Below are 12180 nucleotides of genomic sequence, written 5' to 3' on the forward strand. Positions count from 1 at the left end.
AACAATTATTGATAAAACTCAATTCTGACTCCTAGCAAAAATGAATGGCCTTAGGCCCAGAAAATACGAAAGAAAAGGCAAGAGAAGAACAGTAAGGCAGCTACATCCAAACACTTTTGCTGAACATATGAAAGAACTCAAATATGTGTTCAATAGCCATCTTCCACTCACAGAGTTCTGAAATACTTCTTATATCGCTCACTCATGCGACTGTAGCAGAGTTCAGTCTTGACAGCAACATGTCTGTGCCTGTTGGTCTTCTCCTGGAAGAGCTGCAGTTGTAATTCTCACACAAATAATTAAATGAGGACTATAAATGAGTTACTGTAATAATGGGATATCCTAGGTGAAATGCAACAAAACTCTCTCCCTCCCAAAGTAGTGGCTATTTTATGTGGTGCTGGTGATACCAAACAGGTCAGACAAAAAGGGGGCATGAAACACGGGATAGAAAGACTGTTTAAGAAGTAATCAGTAGATGTGTGTTAATTCTCTTAGCCCTCATGTTACTATCTTCCACCTCCTAGAAGAAGCCTTTCAATCAGCCTGCAACTGTAAACACATGCTGTTGTCAGAGTATCATTTTGTCCAAGTAACATTACAAAGAAATGACTACTACTGAACAAATGTCTATCACTAATAAGGTTTATGTGGCAATATTGTGCTTGGTTCACATAGCTACCACCTCAGGGTCACCACAAGTTTCCCCAAGTGATATTTTCCTGATTTCCAGACATGTTTTAGCATTTTCCCCTAACAAATTTTGCAAGAGTGATTTAACACATTAAGTTGACAAAAAAGTAGGAACTTCTGTATTTATAGATGGGTGAGCAAAATTCTTAAGTACTAACATCTTTTGTAACGAACTGTATTTAGTTGGATAAAGCAAAAGCCAAACTGTATGTGTGTTTCATTAAGACCACTGATGTTATTTTATTTCAATAAACGAAATACATTTGTTGACAAAAATGTGCATTTCCTTGGAATCGCAAGACAGATTTAAAATACCTCACTGATTTCAGAAATGACCTCAGAGAAAAGTAGGTATCTTGGAAGAAGTGTATAAGGTGGGAAAGAGCTGCGTAAACATACACTTTGGGTAACCACCAATAAAATTTTGGTTCTACTAACCGTTATTGGCAGTATCACTCACTGTGTTATGTTTATTATTTTAGTGGTATTGTGTGTCCTTCCGCTTAGCTGAATGGTAATGTATTTTCCTACCATGCGGCGGGTCCGGGTTTGATTTCTGGCTGGGTTGGAGATTTTCTATGCTCGTGGACTGGATGCTGTGTTGCCAAAATGTGCTAGAATAAATAAAATGCCACGGGCAGATCGGTAAGATTAGATACGACAGGCAGGGCCTACACATTAGTGGGAAATGAGAGGCTTCAGATTGGCAGGCCCGATCCATTAGAGATACCCACAGAAATGACCTGCAGTTTTGGCCCGTCATGGAAGTCCCCTCGTGTGGCCAGCTAAATCATGAGTCAGAGACAGCATGTTGATGAAATAAGACTGCGGTGATCAATCTATGCAACAGATAACTTGTGCAAATATTCTGAGAATCAATATTGATGAGAGTAGGTAGCAACTCTCCGTGAAGATAATTGCTGAGCCCCAGACAGGCACGTAGAAAAGACAATCACACTCTCACAACTAAATTTTCAGTCACAGCCTTTGCCAGAAAATAAGAAAACACATACTTTCACATAATCAGTCAGGCACAACTCATGCACACATGACCGCCTTCTCTGGCCGCTGTGCGTACAGTCTTTCAGAATCAGATCCAAACATACTACTCTTCACACCTCCCTGCTTCTCGTCGGAAGTTGCTAGGCAAACGGCAAGAAGTGGTTGCAGCCCTGACTGCAAACTGAGGGGAGTGGTAGGAAGGGGAGAAGCAGTAGGAATGAGGGATTAGGGAAGCAGTGCACATAATCAACTGCGTCCAGTCAATGACGACGCATGGCACCTCAGTAAACAAACCATTTCACCTACTGAGGCAAATGGAAAATTTTCAGTGGTTCTTTTTTTCCCCCGCTGACACGTTTGAAATTCCCTGATTTCCAGAATTTGTGGCAACCATGCACCTGCACAGTTCACTCAGTGTTAAACAACTGAGCTCTTGCTGCTACTTTACTATGGTAATGTAGGATCTTAAAGAACAAACAGCAGGTGCCGAGGCAAATATGCTATGTGGTCAAAAATTATTGCTTAAAATATCTTTCATTAATGTCGTTCATTCACGTTATATTTTTGCAAAAATTAGAAGCATTTGAGATGTGGATGTGGAGGAGAGTGGAGAAAATAAGCTGGATGGAAAAAGAGAGTAATGAAAGAGTATTGGAAAGGGTTGGTGAGAGAAGATGTATGCTGAAGGTTGTAAGAGAAAGGGAAAAAAAACTGGCTGGGACATTCATTGAGAATGGAGTGCTTTGCTAGCAGATGCTTTGGAAGGATTCGTTTGTGGTGAAGACTGAGATGAAGAAGGAGATACAAGATGATAGACAACATAAAGAGAAGAGGAAATTATACAGACATGAAGAGGATGGCAGAAGACCGAACAGCCTGGAGAACTACCATGATGATGATACCATCCTAGACCTTGCAATTACTATTGTTTGTTACACTATACTAGCAAAGAACATTACAAAATACTGGATGTCTGAGGGGACAAATTCCACAGAACTGACAGAGTATCATGTTAATAATAATGTTGATACTGTTTCAAAAATGTTATGAGTTTCAGAAGGCTGCTCTCACACTATATCCCCTTGTAGGGTGTTACAAGATTCAGGATGTTGCAGTTCAGCCTGAGTTCACGTCACAAATATACATATTGGGAATTTGAAACATTCAAAGATTGGGTAACATCTTGAATTTTAGTTGACACTACGACTGAGCGATAATTATCTTATTGCAAAATCATCAAATGTTAAAAATAACGGTTTTGGGGACTACCGACAAATGGTAAATCTACGATCTATAACACTAATTCTTCATAAAACAATGGCTACCTTATGCTTTGGATTGCTCATAGGGGCAAGTTGACGAGCATGAATTAGTGTCATCCATTAGACATGTCATCAATTACAACTGGAAATCACTATTTCTTTTTCTTCTTTTAATAAGTAAGCAAATCTGTTTGTACTCAAAGACAATTAAAAATCTATCCAAACTGTTTGTGTGTATCTGTAGCACATTCAAAGAAAGAGGAGGAAGAAAGGAAAACAGAAAATTATTTGCACAGATGAAGAATAAAAGTTTGGTACTAAAACTATTATTATTGCCACTGTTTATAACAGAACAGATGTAGCAAGATGAAGACCACATGCTATTTGTAGATATTAACATAAGATTCATACCAACAATTTAGGAAAACACTAAAAGCATAAATCATCATATTATTGCAGGTAACATTCCAAGGCCCACACAGAATTAAGTGCAGCAATGTACTGCTACCAGGTGACTTGTTAAATACAGAAAATGCTATATATGCTTTCAATGGTCAAATATTAAATGCTCTGAATATCCTAACATCATCCCATGGGATTTTGTGTGACCTTTCAGAGGCTGTTGACTGCGTGAATCATGAAATTCTTCTGGATAAGCTTAAGTACTGCGGTATGAGTCAGTCAGCGCACAAATGGTTTAATTCATATTTAACTGGAAGAATGTAGAAGGTCAAAATGAACAGCACAGGTGGTCTGCAAAAATCAGCCAAGTCCTATAACCAAGGTGGTATCAAGAACAGTGTCCCAAAGAGTACAGTCTTGGGTCCCTTATTGTTCTTAATACACATTAATGACCAACCGCTCTACGTTCATGAAGGTGCAAAGCTAGTTCCTTCTGCTGATGATAGATGTATAACAACCACACTCAATAAACAAGAATTAGCTGAGGCAACTGTAAATAGTGTCATTTTATAAAATTATTAAGTGGTTCTCTGCAAATGGACTTTCACTAAATTTTGAGGAAACATAATATATACAGTTCTGTACAGTAAATTGCATAACCATCCAGTAGCGTCTCCCATCATGTGCTGCTGTTAGCAGTGTGACCTCAGCAACCAAAGACTGCAGTCATCTGAATGTGAGATGCGTTTGTGTGTTTATGTGTGTGTTCTATCTGTGATGAGGGCCTTGTTGGCTAAAAGCTCAATTTTCTGACAGTCTTTTTGTTGTGCCTATCTGCAAATCAGCATCTCTGCTACATAGTGAGTAGCAACTATCCTTTTCATAATATATCACATGTATGGTAGCAGAGAAACAGTAAAAAGACTAGTAAGGATTATGCATATCTGCATCATAGTTGATTTTATAATTTTTTTCTCTATCTGACAACGATGTCACATATTCAAAACATCATCAGTTTGAAATATACTGTAAAGGAACCTCTCCAGACTAATAATTACCAGCTTCTTTTATTGACCTAGTTAGGTGTACCCATTCTTAAACAGATTTTTATTGAGAAATTCCAGTCAACCTTCACTGACATCATCACACAAAATAAAGTTCTTCTAATGGCTACTAATATCATCCACAAAGAATACGAAAAACTACAATACTCTGTAACCAGGTAAAGTAACTGCCCCAACAGACAATATTCTGAAGTTTGCAAATTCAGAATATCAATACAGGATGCAGAAATCTGCTCAGTTGGATACAAAAATTACTCGACGTTCCAGCTCAGCTGAAAAGAGTATAATGGAGACAACTATACACTACCCATATCATGGTAAGTAGTATGGTGAAGGAGGTAGGCTGCATTTGACTAGCGTAATGTTACCGACACGAAGAATGGAACTGTTATTTTGTTTTCCTTACACTAATGATTACTACTAAAAAAAAGGTGATGAATGCTGAAGTGGTTCATGTAATGGAAGCTGAAAATGCTTTTATAAATTGTTATGCATGTGTGATGTAATAAATTTGCTATTATGTTAGTATCATCTCACACAAAAATACAAAATAAAAGGAATGGTCGCTGCTTATGTGTTACACTATTTTCACAATGTTTCCTAATTTGCTCCCATTGAGAACTGTGGAGGCAGAAAACAAAGGAAATATTTTTAGGTACAATACAGACCCAAGGTGAAGCACATAACCGTTTACTTTATAAAAGATAAGAAATTAAAAGGTATAACAACAACTTTTCTAAGCATCTCTAGGCAGTGTTTGCAATTCTTCCCTACAGAACACAGCTGAGAAGTACAATTTAAACTGTTTTAATCTCGCACAAGAGAATCTTTGTGAATTTTATAATTTTTTTATACCTTGTCAGACTATAGAACCTAAACTGTAATTCTAAACATAGAGTAAATTGTTGGAGCATACTGCTTTGCTATTGTATACACTAGAATTAGGTAACCATACCTTTGCTCTACATATCACATGTGATCGTAACCTGAAACTAGACCAGGCTATGATTTTTTTTTTATTCTTTGTATTAAGCCAGCTAAACAAAAAATAGTTTTAGTGAAATAAAAGGTGCCTTACTGTGTATCCACATTAAACTAAATCTTAAATGGCACGAAATTCTTATCCTTTCACTCTCAAAAGCAGTAGAATAGGATAGTATTAAATCCTCTATACTGATTAAATAAAAGTTCTAAGCACAATAAAGTTCTCAGGATGAACATCTTGTATTAAATACGGGCAGTTTGGCAACATACTGGGTAAATTTAGAAATACTTTCTCTTCTTAAAGAGTAAGTACCTTCCACACAGATATTAATAATCCAAAAGCATGGATTCAAAAGCTGTTATACCAAAAGATAATTTGAAGTTAAGCTTCTTGGTGACTAATAAAATAACTGATGATGGCATTTAAGTTGAGTACACCAAATTTCAATTGGTATCTGACATTTCTATTCACGTGTATGTATATTAAACCGGGGACCTAGAAACGATGGAGAGGCTTCATCCCGCCAAAGCACTCAGTGGTTCACAACACCACAGCACAACAGGCCACAGCAGTCCACCCACCCCACACCGCTGAACCCAGGGTTATTATGCGGTTCGGACCCCAGTGGAGACAACAACCCCCCCGCCCCGGAACGTCTCATACCAGATGAGTACAGCCCCAAATATTTGCGTAATAGAATAATTATGGTGTATGTGTATGTGGAAACAGTGTTGGCGCAGCAATTGCCGACATAGTTTAACTAAGGCAGAACATGGGGAACCAGCCCACATATGCCGAGATAGATGGAAAACTGCCTTAAAAACCATCCACAGGCTGGCCGGCACACCAGACCTCGACACTAACCCACCGGGCAGATTTGTGCTGGGAACCGGCACCCCTTCCTGCTCGGGAAGCAGTGTATTAGACCACGCGACTAGCCGGGCGGGCTTTCTTGTTGTACTCAATACAATGAATATGCTGATTACAATCCTCAGCAGGTAACCTTGGATACATTCTAGAACTAATTTCAGATTTTTTGAAACCAGATTTTAAACTGTATGACATTTCCTTGGGAAGGTATAGTCTTGGACCATAATTTACTGGTTATGAACTGCAAACTGAAACTGAAAAACTAGCAAAAATGTAGAAAATTCAGGAGATAGGACTTGAATAAATTGAAGGAAACAGAGGTTGTTAAGAGTTGCAGAGAGAGGATCAGAAAAGACTGAACTGAAATGGAGGAAAGGAATGCAACAGAAAATAAATGGGTAGCTGTGAGATATGAAATAGGGGTGACAGCAGAGGATCACATAGGTAAATAGACAAGGCCTAGTCAAATTCCCTGGATAAACAGGAGATACTTAAGTTGCTGACAAAAGGAGAAAATACAAAAATGCAGCAAATAAAGCAGATGAGAGAAAATACAGACTTCCAAAAATGAGATTGACAGAAAGTCCAAAATGACTAAGCAGGAAAAGCTAAGACGACAAATGCTAAGCTGCAGAAGTATGCATAACCAGGGGAAACATAACACTGCCTAAAAGATCTTGGAGAAAAGAGAAGGAACTGTATGAATATTATCAGTTCTGATGGCAAGCCATTATTAAGCAAAGGATGGAAAGTGTCTACGTAAAGAATACAAACTTGAGGACAATTATATAAGAGGAGAAGAGGATGTAGGTAAAAGTGAGAAGGGAGATATATGCTGTGAGAGGAATTTAGACAGAACACTGAAAGGCTTACTGGAAACAAGGCCCCTGGAATAGATGACATCCTCGAGACTTACCAAGGTCCTTGGGAGAGTCAGCCATGACAGAAAATTATTCCACCAGGTGTATATGAGAAAAGTGAAATACCCTGAGACTCCCGAAAGAATGTAGTAATTCCATTTCCAAACAAGGTAGGTGGTGGTATGTGTGATTAGTACTGAAATATCAGTTTAATAAATCACTATTGCAAAATATTGACATGAATTATTTACAGAAGATAGGAAAATCTGGTAGAAGCTGATCTCAGCAAAGATCAGTTTGAATTTCGGGAAATATAGGAACACTTATTCTAGCAGATAGGTTGTAGAAAGGCAAACTCAAATTTACAGGATTTGTTATTTAGAGAAAGCTTTTGACAATGTCGACTGTGCTATACACTCTGAAATTCTGAAGATAGCAGGGATAAAATACAGGGAGTGACAGATTATTTTCACCTTGTACAGAAATAGAGATCAAATTAATGATGATGTAAATAAAACAGAAAGAAACTTCCACATGGGAAAAATATATTAAAAACAAAGATTCCAAGACTTACCAAGCGGGAAAGCGCCGGCAGACAGGCACATGAACAAAACACACAAACACACACACAGAATTACGAGCTTTCGCAACTGGCAGTTGCTTCGTCAGGAAGGAAGGAAGGAGAGGGAAAAATGAAAGGATGTGGGTTTTAAGGGAGAGGGTAAGGAGTCATTCCAATCCCGGGAGCGGAAAGACTTCCCTTAGGGGAAAAAAAGGACAGGTGTATATGTGTGTGTGTGTGTGTGTGTGTGTGTGTGTGTGTGTGTGTGCGCGAGTGTACACCTGTCCTTTTTTTCCCCTAAGGGAAGTCTTTCCGCTCCCGGGATTGGAATGACTCCTTACCCTCTCCCTTAAAACCCACATCCTTTCATTTTTCCCTCTCCTTCCTTCCTTCCTGACGAAGCAACTGCCAGTTGCGAAAGCTCGTAATTCTGTGTGTGTGTTTGTGTGTTTTGTTCATGTGCCTGTCTGCCGGCGCTTTCCCGCTTGGTAAGTCTTGGAATCTTTGTTTTTAATAGAAATAGAGATCAGTTATAAGAGTCGAAGGACATGAAGAGAAGCCGTAGTTGAGAAGAGAGTGAGACAGGAAGCAGCCTATCCCCAAAGCTATTCGGTCTGTACACTGAGCAAGCAGTAAAGGAAACCAAGGAGAAATCTGGAAATGGAATTAAAAGTTCAAGGAGAAGAAATAAAAAAATTAAGGTTTACCAATGACAGTTTAATTCTGTTGAGAACGGCAAAAGATTTGGACAAGCAGTTTAATGGAATAGATAATGTCTTCAAAAGAGATTATAAGATCAACATCAACAAAAGTAAAGTAAGGGTTATGGAGTATAATCAAATTAAAACAGGTGATGCTGAGGGATTTAGATTAGGAAACAAAAACAACAGTCATGGATGAGTTTTGGTATTTGGGCAATAAAACAACTGATGATTCATCCTGAGATTGAAGCTCACTGTTGTGTTCTTTTTGCTTAAAAATAAATTTATGTTTTGGATAGGGTTCCACCTTAAGCAATAGTTTTTCTCATATTTATCTAGACATGTTTCACTCAAGTTTTTCTTAGAAACTGAAATTTCTGTCATACAGGTAGTAAAAAGCATTTTGTCTGTTGTCTGATTGAAAGAAAATAAAAACAACCTCACTTATGATGCTATAACTTTGAAGAAATAAATCTGGACACAAGAAAGAGAATGTTGGGTTAACTTAAGGCAGAATTCGATTCAAAGATAAACAACTGATGACAATACAAATGTTGTAGCAAAGTTCTTGTAGAATGTAAATACTTTAGGATTAAAGGAGACCACTCACAGAAAAACAGAAGTGTTGAGTTTTCAATAGGCACACACAAAAGAAGGAAAACTTACTAGCTTTGGAAGTTATTGCTTGATGATCTACAGTACACAGGTACATAAACACTCTCACAAAAATGCATACATGTGGCTGTGCAGTGCCAGCTGGACTGACAATGCCAATGCTTCTTTGCAGCAGGTGGGCTGGCTGTGGTGGAGGTGGTGTCATATGGGGTGGGCAAAGGAGGAGGGAAGCAGAAGGCAAGGACAGGTTCTAGCGGTTGAGTGGCTAGTGGCTCGGAAGGAGGCCGAATTGCTGGTTAGCAACGTGGGAGGGAGGGGTGGCAGGTATAGTTGTAGCAGCCATTAGGAAGTGACACATACTGAAGGTGACATGAGGACATGAATTGGGAGGGGTTATAGGATGGAGGAAGGGAAACTGTTGGGTGGAAGGTGTGGGGACAGCGGGTTACCTGTGATTGAGGCCAGGACGATTACACGATCAGAGGACGTGTTATGAGGATAACTCCCATTTGCATAGTTCAGAGAAGTTGTGAGGGAGGGGAGGATCAAGAAGGCACAGGCTGTGAAGTAGCCACTGAAATTGAGTATGTTGTGCTCAGCTGTATGTTGTGCTGTCAAGTGGTGAACTTTGTTCTTGACATGGCCATTCATCCTGGTGGACAGCTGGCTGGCAGTCATACCAACACAAAAGGCTGTGCAGTGTTTGCAGCACAGATGCTATATGACATTGCTGCTTTCACTTGTGATCCAGCCCCTGATGGGGTAGGGTAAGCCTGTGAAAAGACTAGAGCAGGAGGTCCTGGGTGAATTACCTGAGCTGGTCTTGCACAGGGATATGGTCTCTGTGGTAAGGGGCTGAGAGTGGGAGAGACACAGGGATGTTGTGTAGGTTGGGTGGACAATGGAGCAACACAGTAGGAGGGGTGCAAAGAATCTTGGGTAAGATGTCCTTAATTTTAGAGCAGGAAAAGGGTAATCAAACCCCCGGTGAAGGATACAGTTCAGCTGTTCCACTCCAGGTTGATATTGAGGGTGACGAGAAGGATTGGGGGCACTGCTTTGTGGTTAGTTCTTAGGGGTTGTGGGAAGATTGGGGGTGTGTCAGAATATGGCGTGGGAAATACGTTTGTGGACTTCTTTTGGAGGATACTGCCTGTCTATGAAAGCCTTCGGCGAACTGAGAAAGGGAGTTCTCGTCACTATGTATACATCGTCCACGGGTGGCTAGGCTGTATGGGAGGGAGTTTTTGGTCTGAAAGGGATGGCAGCTGTTGAAATGCAAGTACTGTTGGAGGTTAGTGGATTTAATGTGAACAGAGTGGCATGTTTGGTGAAGGAAGACCAGGTGAAATGAATGGGGGAAAAGGTGTTGAGGATGTGAAGGAATGTGGACAGGATGCCCTGGCCCTGAGTCCAGCTCATCAATGAACTTCAAAAAGATTATGAGTTAGAAGTTTTGGAAAACTATGAAGGTTTCCTGTAGACTGCGCATGAACCTGTTGGCATAGGAGGGCACCATGTGAGTGCCCTTAGCTGTGCTGTGGATTTGTTTGTAAACCTTCCCTTCAAATGAAAAATTGTTGTGGGTCACAATATAATTGGTAATATGTATAAGGAATGAGTTGGTGGATCGGGAGTCTGAAGGACATCAGGAGAGGTCATGTTTGATAGTGGCAAGGCAATGAACATGAAGGATATTGGTGTATAGTGAGGTGGCATCAACAGTGACAAGCAGGGATCTGGGAGGTAAAAGTGTAGGGATGGTGGAAAGTTGGTGAAGGAAGCAGACAGTATCTTTGTTGTGGGAGGCTAGGTTTTGGGCAACTGGTTGGAGGTGTTGGCCAACAACAGCTGATAATGAACAATGTGGACAGGACATAAAATGCAGACTGGCAACAGCAAGTAAAGCAGTTCTGAAAAAGTTAAATCTATTAACATCAAATATGAAGTAAAACATGAACCACAATCAATTGAGATAAGAAGAGAACAGAAGTTATTGAAATATGCAGCTACAGAAGACTTCTGAAGATTAGATGAGTATACCAAATAGCAGATGAAAAGATACTGAATCAAATTGGTTAAAAAAGAAATTTGTCTCTAACTTTACTGGAGAGAAAATAAATAAATAAAGGGACAGACTGAGAGGATTTATAATGGAAGGAAGTGTGGGGGTAAAAGTTGAAGGAGACCAAGGATCAAATATAGTAAGCATGTTCAACTGGATATAAATTGCAATAGTTATACATATATGAAGGGGCTTGCACAGAATAAGACTACCAAGGAGAGCTGCATCAAACCATTCCTTGGACAGAAGACCACAACAATGACAAAACTGCATCACATCACAAAATTAATCGCCCCATCCATGATTGACAAGTACATTAACAATATTACAATATTTGGGGCAGAAAACTGAATCAAGGTTAAGAGAAGCAAAAGTGAAGAGGCAGACTTCAGGCTTCTCATGTTTTAAATGTCAAAGATCTGCTTCTCTATGAGCCACGATATAGTTGCTCCAGTTCCAGCAATTGACAAATTGATCCGTGTATTCTGTTTTAAGCAATATTAGTAAAAAATAAAATTTTGTGCCCACAAGAAGTATAAAGAAAGCTCAGCTTAGTTTCATTGCCAGCTTCGACTTTGGTTTATTATCCATCTACATATACTCCAGTCAAAATTACTCTGTGATTGACATTTCAGGGAGTCAAGTAAAAGGAGTCAGCTGCCATCCAATTGCATGAGGGCAGCTAAGAAAGTAACTATCATTCTAGCATGGTAATAGTAATTGTGCGTGGAGTGCTGCCTTTGTCACATCTGTATGTTGTCTGATTCAGTATGAGTCCAGCTGTGAAAGTATGAACCTTGGTTTTTTCATGAATTCACTTATTATAACCTCAAAACACATGAGCTGTAATAAAAAAAAATCCCATGAAAGTTGATGTGCAAGAAGTAATGAGAGGAGTTCTTTTGACAAAAAATGTTTCAGGAGCAGACTTTAAATCAATAATTCTGTATTGAGTATTGTGTAGGATCCAAACGTTGCGAGTGAAAGTGTCGTGTGGCAATGGGTCTCATTTTTTAATAATGGTTGAGCAAAGACTCATAATGAAGGCAGGATTTTGAAGCAATTCAAACGGAACAATTTTGGTCGTGGCCCATACAGC

The 12180-nt window shown here is 39.4% G+C and overlaps 1 protein-coding gene across 16 annotated transcripts in view; it reads right to left on the bottom strand.

The window, feature by feature from the left end:
- Nucleotides 1-12180, bottom strand: part of LOC126335303 (broad-complex core protein isoforms 1/2/3/4/5-like) — a 400342-nt gene that overhangs the window by 221116 nt on the left and 167046 nt on the right. The window lies entirely within an intron of this gene.

This window comes from Schistocerca gregaria, chromosome 2, assembly GCF_023897955.1.
Source record: "Schistocerca gregaria isolate iqSchGreg1 chromosome 2, iqSchGreg1.2, whole genome shotgun sequence".
Lineage (NCBI taxonomy): Eukaryota > Metazoa > Arthropoda > Insecta > Orthoptera > Acrididae > Schistocerca > Schistocerca gregaria.